General features: G+C 50.9%; 1 long non-coding RNA gene across 3 annotated transcripts in view; it reads left to right on the plus strand.

Moving 5' to 3' along the window:
* The window catches only part of LOC142923996 (uncharacterized), a 58512-nt gene that overhangs the window by 28480 nt on the left and 9038 nt on the right, over window positions 1–20994 (plus strand). For 2 of the 3 annotated variants that reach the window (XR_012941121.1, XR_012941120.1), the window contains exon 2: window positions 11726–11992. This is a non-coding gene — a long non-coding RNA (uncharacterized LOC142923996). Of the gene's footprint in view, window positions 1–11710; window positions 11993–20994 lie in introns of those variants that run through there. The other variant, XR_012941119.1, reaches the window with a different exon arrangement.

The raw sequence follows: 20994 nt of genomic DNA on the forward strand, positions 1-20994 counted from the left end.
GGCGGCAGCGACGAGGGCGGCGACGACGACAGCGACAACTAAATGAGTCCAATCTTAGAACCGCCAGCCCGGAGCTCTCGCTCTCAGTTGCTTATATTCCCCTCGGCGCGGCTTGGCTCCGATCTAGCCACGCCTCCATTCTCGAACCCACCAGAGGGTTCCAGGGGCTTCGCCACAAGGTCTACCGTGACCCTTGTCGCAGTTCCTCCGCCTTACCGGCACACCCGCGTATATACTTAGCGGCGTGTGCGCTGAGTGCCCACCTGCACTTGCAGCTGCTGTACAACAGAGATTGATCACTACACTAGTATAAGCACCATTGGCCAAACTATTTAATTCTGAGCGATTTTAATTGAGTTCAAGATTGTGTGATGCCGCCGCCACGGAGCCGATCGGCGGGTGGCCCACCTGCGATCTCGCCGCTCCGAGCGGCGAGGCCGACATTGCTCCACCCCACCACCTCCCCACCCCCCCCCCCACCGGAACACACACGCACGCACTCCCCCCCCCACCATTAGAGCGCGTGGGGAGACACCCTGGCCGACAGGTTTTCACCCAGAAGCCCTCGTAAAGGGATAATCTTCACGGTTTCCTGCAGCCAGGGAATTGGACGGTCTCCCCCGACGCTAACACCCACCGCGGCGCCGTGACTTTGGTTGTAATTACATGGTCACGACGTGGCTGCCGAGCCACCGCGGGTAGACAGCACACACAACACACACGGGTCAGCAGGCAGGTAGGAGGGCAGAGCCACGAGCGGCGGGAAAGCAGGGTCGCCCTCTGGCTGGAGGGTCGCTGAGCAGGTAAATTTAGATGCGGACGTCGCTGAAAGCAACGGCCCGGGGGATGCTGGGATACAGATGGGCCTACCGATTGGCGGGTGATCCCAGCGAGCTGATTGGCCCGCGAGTCGGCACCAGGTAGCCCCTTTGATGTAGAAAGAATAAAGCGGGTCAGGGCGAAGGAAAAAGGCTCTCTGGCTACTCGAGTCGACCCCAGGTCCGTCAACTCCCGAGTCCAGCCGCGCGAACGTCCGTGGGACGTATCGACGCGCCGCGAGGACCAGACGGCAGTGACGACGAACCGTGAGTAAGAGAGAGAGAGAGGGAGTTGGGACTTAGCTTAAGAGCAAAACAGGAGAGGGTAAAGGGGAGGACAGGTAAAGTGTAGTGCCGACTATCGAGAGATAGATTGGTCCTGCCCCGCTGATCCCGACTGACTCGGGTAAATAAGGGCTCGCCGGCGCGGTGGAATAAATCGTCGGCGGTTACATAACGGACTGGTGTGGTTTTTGCGGAAGCGTGGGTGCGCTTACTGTCGCGGTGGTCGTTACATAACAGACTGGTGTGGTTTTTGCGTGGGTGTGGAAAGAGAGTGGAAGCGTGGGTGAGCTTGCTGTTTGCGGAGGTCGCCGCGTGTGTGGAGCGGCGCCGCGTGGAGTGTGTGCGCTACCAACCGTCGGCTGGGGACTCCCACGTTGCGAGCGGATACCCATCTCGCACGCATGCCCATCGCATAGCCCTTTAAACCCGTTTAATCCAATCCCCCCAATCGTCGGAGTGAGCACGAACGACGTCGCTTACCCTCCGACCTTTAACCCCCCGGTTACCCGCGTGTGATTGGTGCGTGGGACTGCGCGGGCGGGGAGCGTCGCGTTTGGGTGCCGGCGAAGCGCTAGCGGGTCCCAGGGAGGTCGAGGGTGATGCCCCACCGGCAGGAGACTCGGACTCGGGGGGGACGGCACAGGGGGGGGAACAGGAGCGCGACGACCTTTCCCCACCCGGGGAGGAGTGCGGCGGCGGCAGCTCCCACACTAGTGGAGAGTCTGGGAGCGTCGGGACTTCGCGGACAGGGTCGCAGGCAGGGGAGGTCCCGGGGGCCGGCGACCCTAACATTATGGTGTCAGAAGCGGTACGAACCCCCGCGTTACCTCACGCGAAAATAAGGCATATATTCACTGGCCGGGGTACACCTTCGTGGAGAGCATTTGCCCGCAACGTCCTAGGGGCTAAGGAAATTAATGGGTGGACGGACGCGCAGACGCTACGTCAACTTAATATGAATCTGGATGGGCGGGCAGCCGATTTTGTGGAAGCCCTACCCGCAAGCGCGCAGACACAGCTAGAGGAGCTGATGCGCCGACTTGATCTGCGCTTCGGTACGCGCGATGAGGAGGAGGCAAAAGCGGCCTTAGAGGCACGCCGTCGCCAACCCGGCGAGGACCTGCGCGATTATGCCGAGGATGTGCGTGAGCTAACAAAGATCGCACGCCCGAGGCACACCACGGAAGCGATTGAGGAGCTGGCCACAGAGAAAATCCAGCGATACTTAATGCGCACGGCGTGGTGGCAGCCAGACGTGAACTGTACGCGCCTCTCCTTTGATGCCCTTGTCGAGCGCGCGCGCAAATGTGAAAGAATTTCTAGCGAACGCGCACAGCTCCGAGGACTGGGACGGGAGCGCACCATCGCAAGTCTGTCCACCGAGGAGGAAGAGGAGGAACAGGAGCTCACCAGGATGGTAGGGGGTCGGGAAAGGGGGCCTCCGGTATCCCGCGAGACCACCCCGGGATGGGTAGCGGGGATACAGGCGGGCATCGGGGGGATCGACAACAAAGTAACCCAAGTGGACAACAACGTAACCCAAGTACGGGCACATGTGACTACGCTGCAGACTACGGTAGAGACGATTCAGACCGAGTTGGGAGGGCTAGCTGGGAGGGTAGCCCGACTAGAAGCAGAGTCTGGGCAGCGGCGCACGGGGGGGAGAGGGAGCGGGCAGGGTGCCCACTATGGAGCCGCCACCCCCCCCCGGGCGTGTTATATGTGCGGCCGTCAGGGGCATCTCATGAGAGACTGCCCACAGATCGCCCGCGCTAGATATACCGAAGGGTTAAACGCCAACGCCCCCTAGAGAGTGGACCACCTAGGGGTGCAATCACCGAGGTCCCGAAACAAAACGACGATAATAATAATGGTAAGCAAGTGACACCCACACAGGTCACGGCCACAACACCCAAGGACGCGGTGAGGACGGGCGACTGGCTACGGGAGCTGGTGGCAGGAATCACGGGGGCCACGTCACTGGTGGAAGGACAGGTGAACGGGCAGCGCACCCGGATCCTACTGGACACGGGGGCCGTAGCCTCACTCGTGAGCGCCGCGCACTGCAGCGTGCTCGGGGTTGACGTGAGCCGCCTGCCGGCCCCGGATTGCGCGCTGCACACAGCGAGCGGAGCCGGGATGGGGTTGCTGGGAAGGATCTCCCTCGAGGTCCGTCTCGGAAACCAGGTGTGCACTCAGGAGTTCTACGTCTCGAGTGTGCTGTGCCACGAGTGTATCGCAGGTACCGACCTCCTGGAAAAGCTGGGGCTCAACGTGCAGCCCCGACAGCGGTGCGCCACCGTGGAAGGCAGCGGGGAACGGATTCCATTCCTGGGACGGGAGCCGAATCGCCCCCGCTTCACACCTGTGGCCGCTACCCTGACGACGGCCGTCACCATCGGGCCGCTCGCCGAGATGCTGGTACCTGTGGCGACACCCTCCACCGACCCCGCGCACCGACCATCGGGGGAGGTAATGCTAACTCCTCACCCGGAGTTGGCAAAACGATACGGGGTTGTGGGGTCAGCCACGTTGGTAAACGCCGATGGGGGCCGATTGTTCATGCGTGTGTTTAACCCCCACGGCACCCCAGCAATACTACGACGGAGCACCACAGTAGCCACCGTGCACCCCCTACACGCGCGCCACTCCAGCGACTCGGTATTCGCACTCTGGGCGGAGGACCCCGGTCGCCCCGAGGACCAACAAGACCTGGCCTGGCGAGTCGGCCCGACTCCCCACGCCGAGGTCGTCCCCCTTCTTGACGCGGTACACGTACCTTGGGCAGATTTACCCAAGGGAGAGGCCGATCAGCTACGCGGGTTACTGCGGGAGTACGCCGACGTGTTCAGCGAACACGATTCAGACGTGGGTCGCACAGATCTCGTTAAGCACCAAATCGACACCGGGGCCGCCCGACCCATAAAACTCCCCGCGTACCGCGTGGGCGCACCCGAACGCGCCCAGATCAAAGAGGCGGTCAGGGACATGCTCCGCGATAACATAATTCAGCCCTCGGCGAGCCCCTGGTCTGCCCCGGTGGTGCTAGTAACAAAAAAGGACGGGTCAACCCGGTTTTGCGTCGATTACCGCAAGCTAAACGCAGTCACCCTCGGCGACGCCTTCCCCATACCGCGCATCGACGACACCTTTGACAGCCTCGCCGGAGCGCGGTATTTTTCCACCCTCGATCTCGCGTCCGGGTACTGGCAGGTGGAGATGACGGAGGAGGATCGGCCAAAAACCGCATTCACCACCCCGATGGGGCTATTCGAGTTTCGAGTACTCCCGTTCGGGCTCACCAACGCGCCCGCGACGTTCCAGCGGCTGATGGAGTTGGTGATGCGGGGCTTGCAGTGGGAGCAATGCCTGATTTACCTGGATGATGTGATCGTGTTCAGTAGATCTCTGTCTGAGCACTGGTCCAGGTTACGGGAGGTGTTCCAGCGACTGCGAGCGGCTCATCTCAAGCTCAAGCCGCGTAAGTGTTACATCGCACAGCGCGAGGTGGGGTACCTCGGACATCGCGTCAGCGAGGCGGGGGTGCGCACCGATCCGGACAAGGTACGCGCCGTAGTGGATTGGCCACAGCCAAGAAACCTGTCGGAGATAAGGTCATTCTTGGGGCTCGCCACCTATTACCGTCGATTTGTAAAGGGATTCAGCGAGATTGCACGCCCCCTCACCCAACTCACTTCCCCCAAGAACCCCTATCAGTGGACGGAGGCCTGCCAGACGGCCTTCACCACCCTCAAAGACCACCTCACACACACCCCCACACTGGCTTTCCCCGATTTTACCACCGACTTTATTTTGGACACCGACGCCTGCAGCAGCGGGCTGGGTGCGGTGTTGTCGCAGGTGCAGGAAGGGGTGGAACGGGTGATTGCGTACGCCAGCCGGACCCTGAGCGGGGCCGAGCTGAACTACTGTGTGACCCGTCAGGAATTGTACGCTGTGATCTTCGCGTGTAAACAGTTTCGGCCGTATTTATACGGCAGGAAATGTCGAGTGCGCACGGACCATTATGCTCTGCAGTTCCTCCTCACCTTCAAGGAACCGCGGGGGCAGATGGCCCGATGGCTGGCGCAGCTGCAGGAGTACAACCTGCAGATCGAATACCGGGCGGGGCGGACGCATGCAAACGCGGACGCATTATCACGGCGACCCGCGGTGTGTGCCGAGACGAGGGCGGAGGAGGCCTGCCCGTGCTTCACGGGGGGACGTTGCCGACAGGCAACGGACCCCCAGGAACCCGCTGAACCTAACCCCCCCCCGGCGAGAGAGAGTGCGGTATGCGCCACAGAGACCCCCACAGGTGGAGGCGCGGACCCAGTCGGCCGCCCGGCGAGCGCAGGGCCCACGACTCGGGACCCCGTGGACCACCCCGCCCCGATCGGACGGATCCAGGAGGACGTCGGCTGCGCCTTCCCGGGCCTGAGCGACGAGCAGCTGAGGCAGACCCAGCAGCGGGATCCGGATCTGGCGGCGGTGGAAGCGGCCCTGCGGGAGGGGAAAAGCACCCTACCAGGGCCCTGGAGCGGTTTGTATGCCCGGTTGTGTGTGCAGAACGGGGTGGTACGGGAGTTAACCGAGGCCGGCCAGCCGGGGTGCATCTGTGTTCCCGCCCAGGTGCGACCCCAGCTGCTACGGCTGGTACACGACCACCCGCTCGGGGGCCATGACGGGGAACGGCGCACTCGGGAGACTCTGCGTCGCCAGTATCTCTGGCCCAAATTGACGCAAGATGTGGCCGCCTGGGTACAGGGCTGCCGCGCTTGTCAGCAGTGCGGGCCGAAACCGGCACAATACCAAATACCCCTAAGGCCGTTCCGCGTCAGTCGGACTAACCAGCTGGTCGGCATCGATCTCCAGGGGCCATTCCCACGATCCCACCGGGGCAACCGCTATATCCTCGTAGCGGTGGAATACTTCACCCGCTACCCCGTGGCGGTGGCCATCCCCGATAAAACGGCCCTGGTAGTAGCCCGGGCGTTCGTGGAGCACTATGTACTTAAGCACGGGATCCCGGAGCGAGTCCTTACCGACCAGGGTAGCGAGTTCGAGGCCGAGTTGTTTCAGGCGCTGTGCCGGGAGTTCGGGATCCAGAAAGACCGAACCACGGCGTACCACCCCCAGGCGAACGGTATGGTTGAACGTATGAATCAGACTCTGGCCGGAAAGCTCAAGCGTATGGCGGCCGCAAACCAACGGGATTGGGACGAACACCTCCCCTACGCCCTGTTCGCCTACGCCACCACGGTGCACACATCGACGGGACAAACCCCGTTCCTAATGATGTTTGGTCGTGAGTCTCGTCTACCCGCAGACTTGCTGTTCGGCATTCCTCCACCCCAAACGGAGGAAGGGAGTCGCCCCGTGGAACATCTGATGGAGACCCTACGAGGGGTCCGGGACCGGGCCTACCCGCAAGGGGAGGCCGCGCATCGGTGACAGGAACAGAGCACCCGACCCCGCGTGGAGCCCCCCCTTTTCTTGACAGGTACCAAGGTGTGGCTACACACCCCTCGCGTCGGGGCCGGACAGGTGGGGAAGCTGACCACCTACTGGCGGGGACCCTGGACCGTGGTACGGCAGATCTCTCCCTGGACGGTACTAATCCAGGGTGGAGAGAGGGGCCGAGAAACGGTGGTTAACGTCCGCCGCTTAAAACCATGGAGGGCAGCCCCGGCGGGGGAGAACCTCGCTGCCCGAGTACCGCGAAATCCCGGTGCCCCTGCGCCACCCGTGCTCGGGGGCCTCGCGCACTACATGGGCCCCGCCGTGCCCCCAGCCCCGAGGCGTCCCGGCCCCGCCAGAGGACGGCGGGGACGCCGCCCCTTAAACCCCGCTGCCGCGGAGTTTGTCCCCCAGCCCCCAGGTGCCGAGGGATCGGAGGAGCCACTGGAGTGGAGAAGGAGACCGCTGCAGGAAACCCCGAGGACGGAGCCACCTCCCCCGAGGCCAGCCACGAGATCCGGGCGGATCCCCCGGACCCCGCAGCGCTACCTCGTGGGCGCGGCCCAGGCGAGGTGCTCCAGTCAACCCGGGACGGGGACTGGCACCTCGGGGGGCTATGTGATGCCGCCGCCACGGAGCCGATCGGCGGGTGGCCCACCTGCGATCTCGCCGCTCCGAGCGGCGAGGCCGACATTGCTCCACCCCACCACCTCCCCACCCCCCCCCCCACCGGAACACACACGCACGCACTCCCCCCCCCACCATTAGAGCGCGTGGGGAGACACCCTGGCCGACAGGTTTTCACCCAGAAGCCCTCGTAAAGGGATAATCTTCACGGTTTCCTGCAGCCAGGGAATTGGACGGTCTCCCCCGACGCTAACACCCACCGCGGCGCCGTGACTTTGGTTGTAATTACATGGTCACGACGGGGCTGCCGAGCCACCGCGGGTAGACAGCACACACAACACACACGGGTCAGCAGGCAGGTAGGAGGGCAGAGCCACGAGCGGCGGGAAAGTAGGGTCGCCCTCTGGCTGGAGGGTCGCTGAGCAGGTAAATTTAGATGCGGACGTCGCTGAAAGCAACGGCCCGGGGGATGCTGGGATACAGATGGGCCTACCGATTGGTGGGTGATCCCAGCGAGCTGATTGGCCCGCGAGTCGGCACCAGGTAGCCCCTTTGATGTAGAAAGAATAAAGCGGGTCAGGGCGAAGGAAAAAGGCTCTCTGGCTACTCGAGTCGACCCCAGGTCCGTCAACTCCCGAGTCCAGCCGCGCGAACGTCCGTGGGACGTATCGACGCGCCGCGAGGACCAGACGGCAGTGACGACGAACCGTGAGTAAGAGAGAGAGAGAGGGAGTTGGGACTTAGCTTAAGAGCAAAACAGGAGAGGGTAAAGGGGAGGACAGGTAGAGTGTAGTGCCGACTATCGAGATATAGATTGGTCCTGCCCCGCTGATCCCGACTGACTCGGGTAAATAAGGGCTCGCCGGCGCGGTGGAATAAATCGTCGGCGGTTACATAACGGACTGGTGTGGTTTTTGCGGAAGCGTGGGTGCGCTTACTGTCGCGGTGGTCGTTACATAACAGACTGGTGTGGTTTTTGCGCGGGTGTGGAAAGAGAGTGGAAGCGTGGGTGAGCTTGCTGTTTGCGGCGGTCGCCGCGTGTGTGGAGCGGCGCCGCGTGGAGTGTGTGCGCTACCAACCGTCGGCTGGGGACTCCCACGTTGCGAGCGGATACCCATCTCGCACGCATGCCCATCGCATAGCCCTTTAAACCCGTTTAATCCAATCCCCCCAATCGTCGGAGTGAGCACGAACGACGTCGCTTACCCTCCGACCTTTAACCCCCCGGTTACCCGCGTGTGATTGGTGCGTGGGACTGCGCGGGCGGGGAGCGTCGCGTTTGGGTGCCGGCGAAGCGCTAGCGGGTCCCAGGGAGGTCGAGGGTGATGCCCCACCGGCAGGAGACTCGGACTCGGGGGGGGACGGCACAGGGGGGGGAACAGGAGCGCGACGACCTTTCCCCACCCGGGGAGGAGTGCGGCGGCGGCAGCTCCCACACTAGTGGAGAGTCTGGGAGCGTCGGGACTTCGCGGACAGGGTCGCAGGCAGGGGAGGTCCCGGGGGCCGGCGACCCTAACAATTGTATAAATATAAGGACAGAATTTGACCCAGCACGGAACCTTCTAGAACATCCTGTTATTTTAATATGAACGACGTTATATTCTTGGTTCTTTCGGTAAAGTCACGTAGAAGGGAAACAATAAAATACAAATATAAAACAATAAAATTCTCACGGCGTTTTATTGTTTCCCTTCTACGTGACTTTACCGAAAGAACCAAGAATATGAATCCCTGCAGTCACGAAAGCTTTAAATCAAAATGAACGACGTTATTTACCTTTTCAGAACGGTCTGAAAGGTAACTCAAAAAAACATTTTATTGTACTGGCTGAAAATTTTATTTGACAATCTTGCGAGTAGAATATCATGGTCAACAGTGTCAAAAGCTTTTGCCAAGTCAAGGAATAGTGCACAGCTACAGTGACCTTTATCCAGGTTACTGAATAGAACATTTAATACGTCCATTATTGCTGTGGTGGTGCAGTAATGCTCTCAAAAACCAGAATATTTACTGTGCAGGAGATTGTGACTTTTTAGGTAGCAGTTTATTTGTGATTTAAGTATTTTTTAAAATATTTTAGTAATTGTTGAAAGAATAGAGATTGATCTATAATTATCAGGGTCTTCTTTGGAGATATTTTATAAATTGTATAAATAATAGCACTCCAGTGTAATTGCACCTTCGGTAAGTGAGAGGTTCAAGATGTGTGTGAGGGGTTTCATAGATTAGATCTGCCACAGTCACATGTGCGAATGCAGGCAACTCATGTTCTCCCGTGGATGACGGTCTTAAATTATATGAGCTAATGCAGTACATACAGTTTCACTAACATGGTTGGTGTGTGAAGAGGAAAGAGTGATGTGAATAGTGGTGTACAGTATTTGGATAAATTGTACTTTGATGTGTTTTGTCAGATACGTCCTGCTGATCCATAATGAGAATTAAATCCATTGACAATGTCTTGTTTTGTGAACAGTTCTTTGCCATTCAGTATTTTTTTTGGTAGAACATTTTTTCCTTTGTTTGCAAGTTAATTGAATGCTTGCCATAAGTCTTGTTTTTTTGTGAATTTATATAGTTTTATGATAGTATGAAAATGTAGCGTTTCTTATTAGGCTAGTAAACCTATTTCTCAGTGATCTATGGATAATCCAATCAGAAAGGTTGTTTTGTGTTTTTGCATTATTCCAAGTTATTTCTTTAGTTTTCATTAATTCAGAGATGTTTGGATCAAACCATGGTGGACGATCACCCTTTGTCATCGCGATATTGACAATCCCGGTATATTAAAAAAAACATACAGAATTCAAGTGAAAGCTGGATTCTGTAGAACTGCTGATTTGAAGATTGACGTCACCACCAGAGTACAGGGACGCATTCACGAAACGCGTGAATCATCACGTCACTCAGCGCCGTCCGGTGCAGCCACCGTGAACCAGGCAAGAGAACTGAAAGCTTGGGAGTCTCCTTTGTAAAGGTGACCTGGGTGACCAAAATTACATAAGCAATAAGTACAACAATGCGACATATTAATCAGAGCAAAAACAACCAAATGTAAATTAGAGCATTCACAAATTTAGACTTTTTCTGTCCAGATATCACTTTGTGTATTACTACTCAATTGTGTGGAGATGCAACAAACTACAAATATCACTGCTTGGAGATATACCCTAGTCTAACACACTTTACGGATTTCAGGAATGAGAAAACACGATCCGATTCATCGTTATAATGGATATGACCACAATCGTATTATCATCAACAGCACCACTAGAACCATTACCACCATCGAAACCATCATTGCCATCTTCATTGCCAAATTAGTCACATTGACCACCACCCACACCATAACCATCACTACAGCACAGCCCTTTGCTGGGCACACACAGAATTTAACTTTTTGTTGAGGCTCAATGCTCTGTAATGTTGACAGAATGCGTGTGATGAAAGGTGGAGCTGGGTGTTCAGGCTACTCAAGATATCCGTCTAAGGTGGACAAGGAACATCAGCTTCATCTCATTTGGGTTCAGAGGTCACGGAAGTGTTCAGTCTGCATTTAGTCAACTTTGTAGCTGTCTGGTGGAACAGCTGGCCATCTCACTTGGCTCGCAACCCAAGGAGTGGTAGTGAAGTGATATAGTGCAGTAGTGTAGTGGCCAGGGGTGAGCATTAAGTATGAAATTGGGTTGTGTGGGACCACGACTTCAAAATCAAGGGGTCACCAGTCAGGGAAAAGGGTCATGGCAGGAGTGGGAGAGTGGTTGTCTCCGTACGTGTCGCTGTGACTAGCTATTCATATCATTGTATCTTGCTCATCTTAGTTTGTCTCTGTATCACCGTGTGTATCTCGGTCTCTACTTATCCCTTTCTCTATCGCAGTCTGTACCTGTCTTTACTCATCTATGTGGACCTCACCGATCTGTGTGCACCTCACCTCTGTGTGTGTGTCAACGTCTCTCGACTCTGTGTCATCGTCATGCTGTGTTGCTCTGTGTCTCAGTGCGGGTTTCTCTCTCGCGCTCTCTCTCTCTCTGTCTGTGTTCCCCTTACGCGCCTCCGTCCCTCTCGGCACGTCCTTTCACGCCGGTGCCACAAGGCGCATTCCTGTTTGCAGACCATCGGTCACTGCACTGTGCCGATGAGTCCCAACGAGTCCGAAACCGATCACATTGGCTCAAATTAATTTTGATGGTGGCCTAAGACAAGAGAAGAACAATTGCTCTGCTCGCAGGAAGAAACTGCCCCGAGGTGTTTCCTCGATGCCCGCGACGAACGCCTCCCGGCGCGAGCGTCGCCTCGGCCGCGTCCCACACGTCTGAACGTGACGCTGCTGTTGAGGCCTCTCTCTTGAGCCCCGCGGGGGACCGCGTCCAACTTGCGAAGGGCTCTGAAAAACCTCGCACGCGATTCCCCCCCCGCAGCAGCTTCGTGGCTGCAGCGAGAGAGAGAGAGAAGATTCATTCCGCCAGGGTGCTTGTGAATTGTCGCGGTCCCTAACTCCCTTCTCCTCCCGCTCCCATCGCACCCTGCTGCAGTCGCGACCCCAGGAGGCGCCAACGCGGTGCCGAGCGGGGCCCTACGGCTCCCGCCTCCCAGCTCCGGGGGCTCTCCAGCCGCTGGGCTCCCGGGGAAACCGGGCAGGCCCACCCGGCCCCGCCAGGCTCCGGGGTCCTGGGCTCCCAGGGTCCCAACGACGGGGTCCCCCGGCTGCATCTCCGACGGCGCTCCGTGGTGTCTCCCCGCTGCAGTGAAGGCCGAGCGGGGCACGATGCGAAGAGGAGACCGCGGCGAGAGGAGCGACGGTAGGAGGGTGGCGTGTGGTTTGAGATGTCTTGCGATGGGGTTGTGATGTCGGGTGTGCGGCGAGATGTGTGGGGGGGGAGTGATGTGCTGCGGCGTAAGATGCAGTGGTGCGATATATGATGGTGCGGTGTGAAATGTAATAAGTGATGGGTTTTGAGACGGGATGCGTGACTTCGTGTGCTGTGTGCATGATTAGAGAATCTGTATTGCTTAGGCTGTAATGTTGTGATGTGTAGCGGTTTAAGGCTTCGCGTGTGACGTGAGGTAATTTAATAGCTGTCAACCCACACGGTTTACGCAGTGTTCTTGTAGAGGGAGAATTTTAGTTTTCAGGTCCATACGGCGTACAGCCGTTTCAATACGGGCAACAACAAAAATGGTCTTTGTTTTACTACCCTTGTGATGAGACTTTGTAGAATGAACGTTGAGATGTACAAGGGCACGGGTTGACCAATAAGGTCTGCATTTGGTCTGTAATGAAGTAGGCACTGATAAGGGGTTGTTGGCAGTAATGTAATTGTACATGCTGTGGTGTTGATGTGAGGCGAGACGGCGTCACGTGTGATGTGGTATGCGGTGTATGATGCAAATAATTATAAATGAAATGTTAATACATTTATCATTTCATTAACCCCCCTCTCCTCGTCAACCACAAGAGATATGTAACCGAGATACTTTATTGAGAGGGTACTTTGTGGAGATTAAAAAGGAAACAGCAATATTAAAAGTGGTTGCGTATGTTGGAATTCAAGTTTAGGGTTCGTCATGGTGCCAGGCTCGTAAAATTACTGCGCAACAGACCGAATGGAGAATTAATCTTAACACTGTAAAATTCACATACATTTTAACACTGTATATGATCGTTAATGACCAGCAAGTCGACCTATTAATATTATTTTATTCTGAAGCTGATGGAATCGGACAGTTCTGGCTGTACATTGTGATGCAGACTCCTACATTGTGTCTGTAAACCCTGTGTAGAGTCCTGACCACATCATTCCCAAAGCGTCTGCTTTGTCTACATTGCGTCTGCATAAAATGAGCGACTACAGAGACCAGCTGACCACATTCCTTTCACTACAGTATTATAATTGTTGATGGGTTTCTTTAGTTGGGAATTTTGATTCTGAGCCAACTAACTGTGAACGTAGGTAATTCTATGTTTGACTTAATTTGACTTGAGCAGCATGTGGCCACCCAAAAAGTATTCGTGTTCTTTGCAACAACAAAAACACAGCTTATTTACGCAGTTGCATTTTAGCACAGTGAGCACATTACATGGCTGCAAATAAGCTCAATACATACATTTACCTTTTTTAACTTTCATATGGAGATTTTTTCTTTAAAATATGTTTTTGATCTCCTCCCCCAGCATCATTTAATTAAATAACGAATACATTAAGAAACCTCACAGCAGTGCATCCCGTAAATCAGATAATGCCCCGTGGAAGAGATTTTTAACAGGACTTATGAAAATGTATTTACATTGTAGGGGGCGAGATGTTAACAACCTCGCCCAGTATGCAAGGAGGTCGTCGGTTCAATTGCCGACCCTGCGAGATGTTAACTGCCTCGCCCGGTATACAACAGTTTGTGGGGGTCAATCCCCGACTCTGTGAGATGTTACAGTGAGGGAAAAAAGTATTTGATCCCCTGCTGATTTTGTATGTTTGCCCACTGACAAAGAAATGATCAGTCTATAATTTTAATGGTAGGTTTATTTGAACAGTGAGAGACAGAATAACAACAAAATCCAGAAAAAAGCATGTCAAAAATGTTATAAATTGATTTGCATTTTAATGAGGGAAATAAGTATAGGACCCCCTCTCAATCAGAAATATTTCTGGTTCCCAGGTGTCTTTTATACAGGTAACGAGCTGAGATTAGGGAGCACACTCTTAAAGGGAGTGCTCCTAATCTCAGCTTGTTACCTGTATAAAATACACCTGTCCACAGAAGCAATCAATCAGATTCCAAACTCTCCACCATGGCCAAGACCAAAGAGCTCTCCAAGGATGTCAGGGACAAGATTGTAGACCTACACAAGGCTGGAATGGGTTACAAGACCATTGCCAATCAGCTTGGTGAGAAGGTGACAACAGTTGGTGCGATTATTTGCAAATGGAAGAAACACAAAAGAACTGTCAATCTCCCTCGGTCTGGGGCTCCATGCAAGATCTCACCTCGTGGAGTTGCAATGATCATGAGAACGGTGAGGAATCAGCCCAGAACTACACGGGAGGATATTGTCAATGATCTCAAGGCAGCTGGGACCATAGTCACCAAGAAAACAATTGGTAACACACTACGCCGTGAAGGACTGAAATCCTGCAGCGCCCGCAAGGTCCCCCTGCTCAAGAAAGCACATATACATGACCGTCTGAAGTTTGCCAATGAACATCTGAATGATTCATAGGACAACTGGGTGAAAGTGTTGTGGTCAGATGAGACCAAAATGGAGCTCTTTGGCATCAACTCAACTCGCCGTGTTTGGAGGAAGAGGAATGCTGCCTATGACCCCAAGAACACCATCCCCACCGTCAAACATGGAGGTGGAAACATTATGCTTTGGGGGTGTTTTTCTGCTAAGGGGGCAGGGCAACTTCACCGCATCAAAGGGACGATGAACGGGGCCATGTACCGTCAAATCTTGGGTGAGAACCTCCTTCCCTCAGCCAGGGCATTGAAAATGGGTCGTGGATGGGTATTCCAGCATGACAATGACCCAAAACACACGGCCAAGGCAACAAAGGAGTGGCTCAAGAAGAAGCACATTAAGGTCCTGGAGTGGCCTAGCCAGTCTCCAGACCTTAATCCCATAGAAAATCTGTGGAGAGAGCTGAAGGTTCGAGTTGCCAAACGTCAGCCTCGAAGCCTTAATGACTTGGAGAAGATCTGCAAAGAGGAGTGGGACAAAATCCCTCCTGAGATGTGTGCAAACCTGGTGGCCAACTACAAGAAACGTCTGACCTCTGTGATTGCCAACAAGGGTTTTGCCACCAAGTACTAAGTCATGTTTTGCAGAGGGGTCAAATACTTATTTCCCTCATTAAAATGCAAATCAATTTATAACATTTTTGACATGCGTTTTTCTGGATTTTGTTGTTATTCTGTCTCTCACTGTTCAAATAAACCTACCATTAAAATTATAGACTGACCATTTCTTTGTCAGTGGGCAAACGTACAAAATCAGCAGGGGATCAAATACTTTTTCCCTCACTGTAAGTACCGTTCTTGGTATGCAGGAGGTCGTGAGTTCAATCCCCGACTCTGTGAGATGTTGCAATGACAAATTAATTAGGTTTTTTTTAGTACAGACCTCAACTCACTCAACTAGAGTATTGAAGTTTAATCACGAGCAGCTGCGTGGTTTCAAACCTTGGACCTTAACCGTATCAGTTCAACTTTTTTACATCTGAGCCACTCGGTTACCTCTTTAATATGGGCAATTTGAAAGAGCCATGAACATATTTAAGTGTGCGTTATTTTGCCATGAATACAAATTTCTGTGGTTCATCTTTAATGTGCACTCCTTAGTTTGTTGATAAACATGCATACAGTAAATACGTACTTTTAGAAGATATTAGCTAGTAAAAAATAAATGCACGGATGTGTGGCATTATTTGTCTTGTAGTTGAAAACAATGTCTCGTACAAAGGTTGCCTAATTTAATAAAAACAATTCCAGAGGCTGACATAAGTGTTCTTGTACTTACATTTTCATTTGGGAAAAAAAGGCCATTTTGTTTTATTAACTTCCACCAACAATGAAGCTGGATCACTCCTGGAAAAGTGGAATAAACATTTATATTCAGTATTTTTTTTACCCAGCCTAGTATACTGTATAGTCAATGCAAAGGTCCACCATGTACAATGGTTTCCTCTGATCAATTCATGGCCATCAACAAATATAACATTCAAATGATCAAAGACACTTATATTGATTGTTACACTATACTTCAGTACAGGTGGCCAGAAGTCTATTTTTACTATAGAGGCATAACCAATTAAGTTACAATGCTAAATATATTAAAGGAACAATATCTACGTATACCAATTCATTGCATCTTTTGAGAAGGTGAGGGAAGATTGACATATCTCTTTTATAAGAGATGTATAACACTACCTGGACATGTTTGTCCTGTTGTGCTACAAACACACCAAATCCTGTTACTTCCATCAGTTTTGGTGTATTAAGAATGTTTAACATTGCCCAAACAATACTGCATACTGTGTTCATTGAAATTAATAGAAGACAGAAACCCAGCCAACCAATACTTGCTATGGGTTGGCAGCATTGAAGGCAAATTCAATACTGTAACTCAGACCATTAGATCCCTACCTCATCCCTTCCCACGGCCAACCTTCACAAGTGTGTTATCTTCTTCATTCACCTATACAAGAGGCAATATGCAGCTTGTTAGCTAAAGTGAAGAACAATGCTCACACGTGTGACTTTACAATTCAGTGGCAAGCAGCTGAGCCTAATTACATTGTGCTGGATTGGCCGCACTAGTTTGTCATGCTTTGGCAAATTGCATGAAACTGTGCAAACAATGCAGTTGGCAAGCATATCGACGGAGGAAGCAACACGAAGAGCCATGGTTTATGCTGAAATACCATTTTGATAATTACAAGTGAAGTGCCATACTATGCATATGACTAAAACAATACCTCAGTTGTAAAATACAGTTGCATACTTTCCAAACGTATGGATTAACTGGAAAGCTTGCGAGATTTAATCCGTTATACGTACTGCATATACGTTTTCAAAGCTAATCATAGCACATTGTAAAATGTTTTTTTTTAAATTCGGGTTGCATCTTCGCGCCACATACCTTTCCCTCTCAACATATCTCCGAGTCATGTCTGTTTCTCTTCGATTCATGTCTGTTTCTCTTACTCCGGGTCATGTATGTTTCTTTTACTCCAACTATATCCCTATTTAAATTCGTAACATCTCACCAGAAGTGATCTGACACCCACGAGAGAGGCAGAAAACGTATGGAGGGTAGAATGGAAAAATTCTACATGCTGTCATTGTGTCTTTATGAGACATAAAATGTATATGATAAATACGGAGAAATGCAAAAAATGCAGAGTAATATGAGTTTAATTGTATTATCTCAATTCAGGCACTTTCCCATGATCTACACTTGGCTGAATAATGCAAAAGTAAATCCTACCTGGAAGCAGTGAAAAATTTAATTGGTAAAACGATGGCCTGTATTCCTTTCAGGACCTTCACACCACCCTCTACAATTTCACCGAACCCATGACATTCATAAGCCATATCATAATCTTAATGTAGACTGGAGGAATCCGATGAACTATGAAGCTAAATTTCGATTTAAAGCTTTCGTGACTGCAAGGATTCATCTTCTTGGTTCTTTCGGTAAAGTCATGTAGAATGGGAATAAAATAATAAAATAAAATAAGACAGTAAAATTCTCACGATGTTTCGGCCACAACACAAGTGGCCTTCTTCAGGCAATGAGACAGGTCTGTTCGGAAGACAGAGCTTGAATGAACGCTGTCATGCAAGGACCGCGTCTATTAAGCTGTGTGGGCGGAGTTAAAATATGAATTTGCATGTTACCAGCATCACCTCCGGAGAGGAGGAGGGAGGGGGCTGGGAACACAGGCAGAGAGGAAAAAAGAAAAGGGGCAAGTGCAACAACCAGAACTATGAAGCTCTTTTTCACAGATGTCCATTAAGTGACTCAGTAGTCAAACAGCACAGACATAGATTTGAATGCTGAGGCCCCTGCTGTAATGGCTATTGTTAATCTGGAGGTTTAACGCCCAAATGCAGCAACAAAGAGTGTATATTCAGTAATGCAGAACTTGCCACCTGTTCTCCGGTTTGGCCTCATAGGAGAAACGTGATGGTCAGATACTGTATATTTACTTCCAATGTGCTTATACAGTAATAACTAAATTTGCTATAATAAAACTAATAACATGAATGCGGATTTTAAGATTGCCTTTAAACGACCCACATATAATTTCCTTCGAGTATTATCAGTTTAGTTGAAACTACAGTAATTTATATAGTTTACAGTGGTTTTCATTTCAAGATAATACTCTCTAGAACAACGTGACTTCATTCATCAGACCTTGGTCAATCCACTGTTCAATGAAGTCCTGCCCATGCTATGTTGGTTGTCGGCTTTCCCCCCCCATACTTCACCATGCTGGTCAGTGCGGACTGATTAAGGGGAAGTCGAGGACGATAGTAGACCATCGCTAGGAATCAAACTCGGTTTCCTGTGTTCAAAGTACAATGGTCTCACAAATGTGCCACTGTTCCACCTGTACTTCATTGTGTAACAAAATTAACTATCCTGTGTACCTAATGAACCACCCCTACTGGACATTTGTGAAAAAGAGCTTCCTCCAGTCTAAATAAATATTCTGATTCTGAAGTGTGTGAATCTCAGTAAAACTTGCACAGTAAGGTACATCCCAGGCAAAGCTCTGAAATAATGCAACGTGTGTGCATTTGTTTCTGCCATGTGTATTTTAATGAATACATGTTGAAAAAAGCTTGCAATTGCAAGCTGATGTATTTCATATATTTTTCAGATGTCTGCAACCTTGTGACAGGCAGGTATGTCCCACACTTTGCATTGATATATCCATAAACAAAAACATTCCACTCCAAAAATGGGGAATCTGAATCTTGTCCACAATATCGCAGCGAAGATTAACTTTTATACCCTTTGGATGATCTAACGAACAAATCTTTGAGGTCCATAAATAGGATACATTTTGGATAGCCTAGCCTTCATAAATAATAGATCGCACTGGTGCAATGTGGTTGCGGATGACAGGCTTTCTACAGAGTAGAGATATATGGATTAGATTAATTATGCAGTGACATCTCTCTTGTTCGTGGTGAAGTGGGGGAGACAGCTTGTGAATAAGCAACATTGTAGAAAAAGATAGTTTCTCCATTTTGTTACCCACAAAACAACTCTGTTCAAGTGACCTATTTTATACAATGATGCCAAAAGTATTAGTTTATTCCACAACTCCTCTCATCTGTAAAAACAGAAACCCTCAAATTGCAGGAAGATCTTCCTTTCAGGATGAAAACTCTGCTTGTCCACAATTTAGATTATCTCCTGTGATGTCCCCTTTAATCCCAGACAGGGTGTCCACATTCCACATACTTCTCCAGTATTATGTATGTTATATTTGATGATGGCCATGAATTGATAAGAGGAAGACATTCTTTATTGTATATGGTGGACATCTGCATTGACTATGCAGTACACTACTTTTTTGTCACATGCATAATATGGTACTTCACTCGTAGTTATCAAAATTTATATTTCAGTATAAACCATGGCTCTTGGTGTCGCTTCCTCCCTCGATATGCTTGCCAACTGCATTGTTCGCACAATTTCATTAAATTTGCCAAAGCATGACAAACTCATTTGGCCAATCCAGCACAATTGAATTAGGCTCAGCTGCTTCCCACTAAATTGCCAATGGTCACACGTGTGAGTGGTTCTTCACTTTAGCTAACAAGCCCCATATTGCCTCTTGTACAGTTAAATTGAGAAGATGACACACTTGGGAAGGTTCGCCATCGGAAGGGATGAGGTAGGGATCTAATGGTCTGAGTTACAGTATTGAATTTGCCTTCCATGCTGCCAACCCATAACAAGTATTAGTTTACTTGGCTGGGTTTCTGTCTTGTATTTATTGTAATGAACACTATTCAATATTGTGTTTGGGCAATAATACACATTCTTAATCCACCAAAACTGACAGAAGTAAACAACAGGATATTGATGTGTTAGTAGTACAAAAGGACAATCATGTCCAGGTAGTCTGATACATCTCTTATAAAAGAGACATCTTTCAATCTTCCCTCACTTTCTCAAAAGATGCAATGATTGGTATACGTAGATATTGTTCCTTTAATATGTTTTGCATTGTGACTTAATTGGTTATGCCTCCACAATAAAAACAGACTTATGACAATCTGTACTGGTGAATTATAGTGTAACAATCAATGTGTCCTTTATAACATTTGCATATTTGTTGATGGCCATGAATTGATCAGAGGGAGACATTTTATTGTATATGGTGGGCCTCTGCATTGACTATACAGTATACTATGGTGGGTAAAAATAATACTGAATGTAAACATTGATGCCACTTTACCAGGAGTGATACAGTTTCATTGGTTGGTTTAAGTAAATAAAACAAGATGGCCTTTTTCCCAAATGAAAATGTAAGTACAAGAACACTTTTCTCAGCCTCACAAATTCGTTCGTTCCTCAATCCACTTGTCCTGGTGAGAGCTGCGGCAGGAGCATGTTGAGTAGGGCAGTCCATTCCTCCCTTTCCCTGGCGACAGACTCTCGCTCTTCCTGGGGAATTCCCAGGCGTTCCCAGGCAAGTCGAGCAACATAGTCCCATCATCGTGTCCTGGGCCGGCCCCGGGGCCTTCGCCCAGTGTGACGTGCCCCGGAGAGTTCCAGGGGCAGTCTATCGGAGAGCATTCTAACAAGGTGCCAGAAACACCTCAACTGGCTCCTCTCGATCTGGACGAGCAACGGCTCGACTCTGAGGCTCTCCCAGATTACCGAGCTCCTCATCCAATCACGGAGAGTGAGCCCGAAAACCCTGCGGAGAAACCTCATTTCGGCCCCTTATACCCATGATCTCATCCTTTTGGTCATTACCACATAAATACAAATGGTATTTCAGTCTGTAAGCCGAATAGCCTTTCAAGCTTAATGGTACCTAGCAAAATTTGTGTTCATGCATACAAACTCTGCACTAGTTTTACCCTTCCAGGGCTCATCAACAGTCAGGCCTGCAAAACTAAAATTTGCCTGATTTCCCAAATGTTATTGCCCTTTCTCTACACCATGGGCCATCACTGAAAAATTAACACCACATTGATTTAGAATTAGCATTCTGCTGGTGGTGTGCAGAGTTTTAAACTCCTTGCTCCTGTAAATGGTGATTCTGTACTT

This window comes from Petromyzon marinus, chromosome 6, assembly GCF_048934315.1.
Source record: "Petromyzon marinus isolate PM22_M1 ecotype Great Lakes invasive population chromosome 6, UKy_Petmar_22M1.pri1.0, whole genome shotgun sequence".
Classification (NCBI taxonomy): domain Eukaryota; kingdom Metazoa; phylum Chordata; class Hyperoartia; order Petromyzontiformes; family Petromyzontidae; genus Petromyzon; species Petromyzon marinus.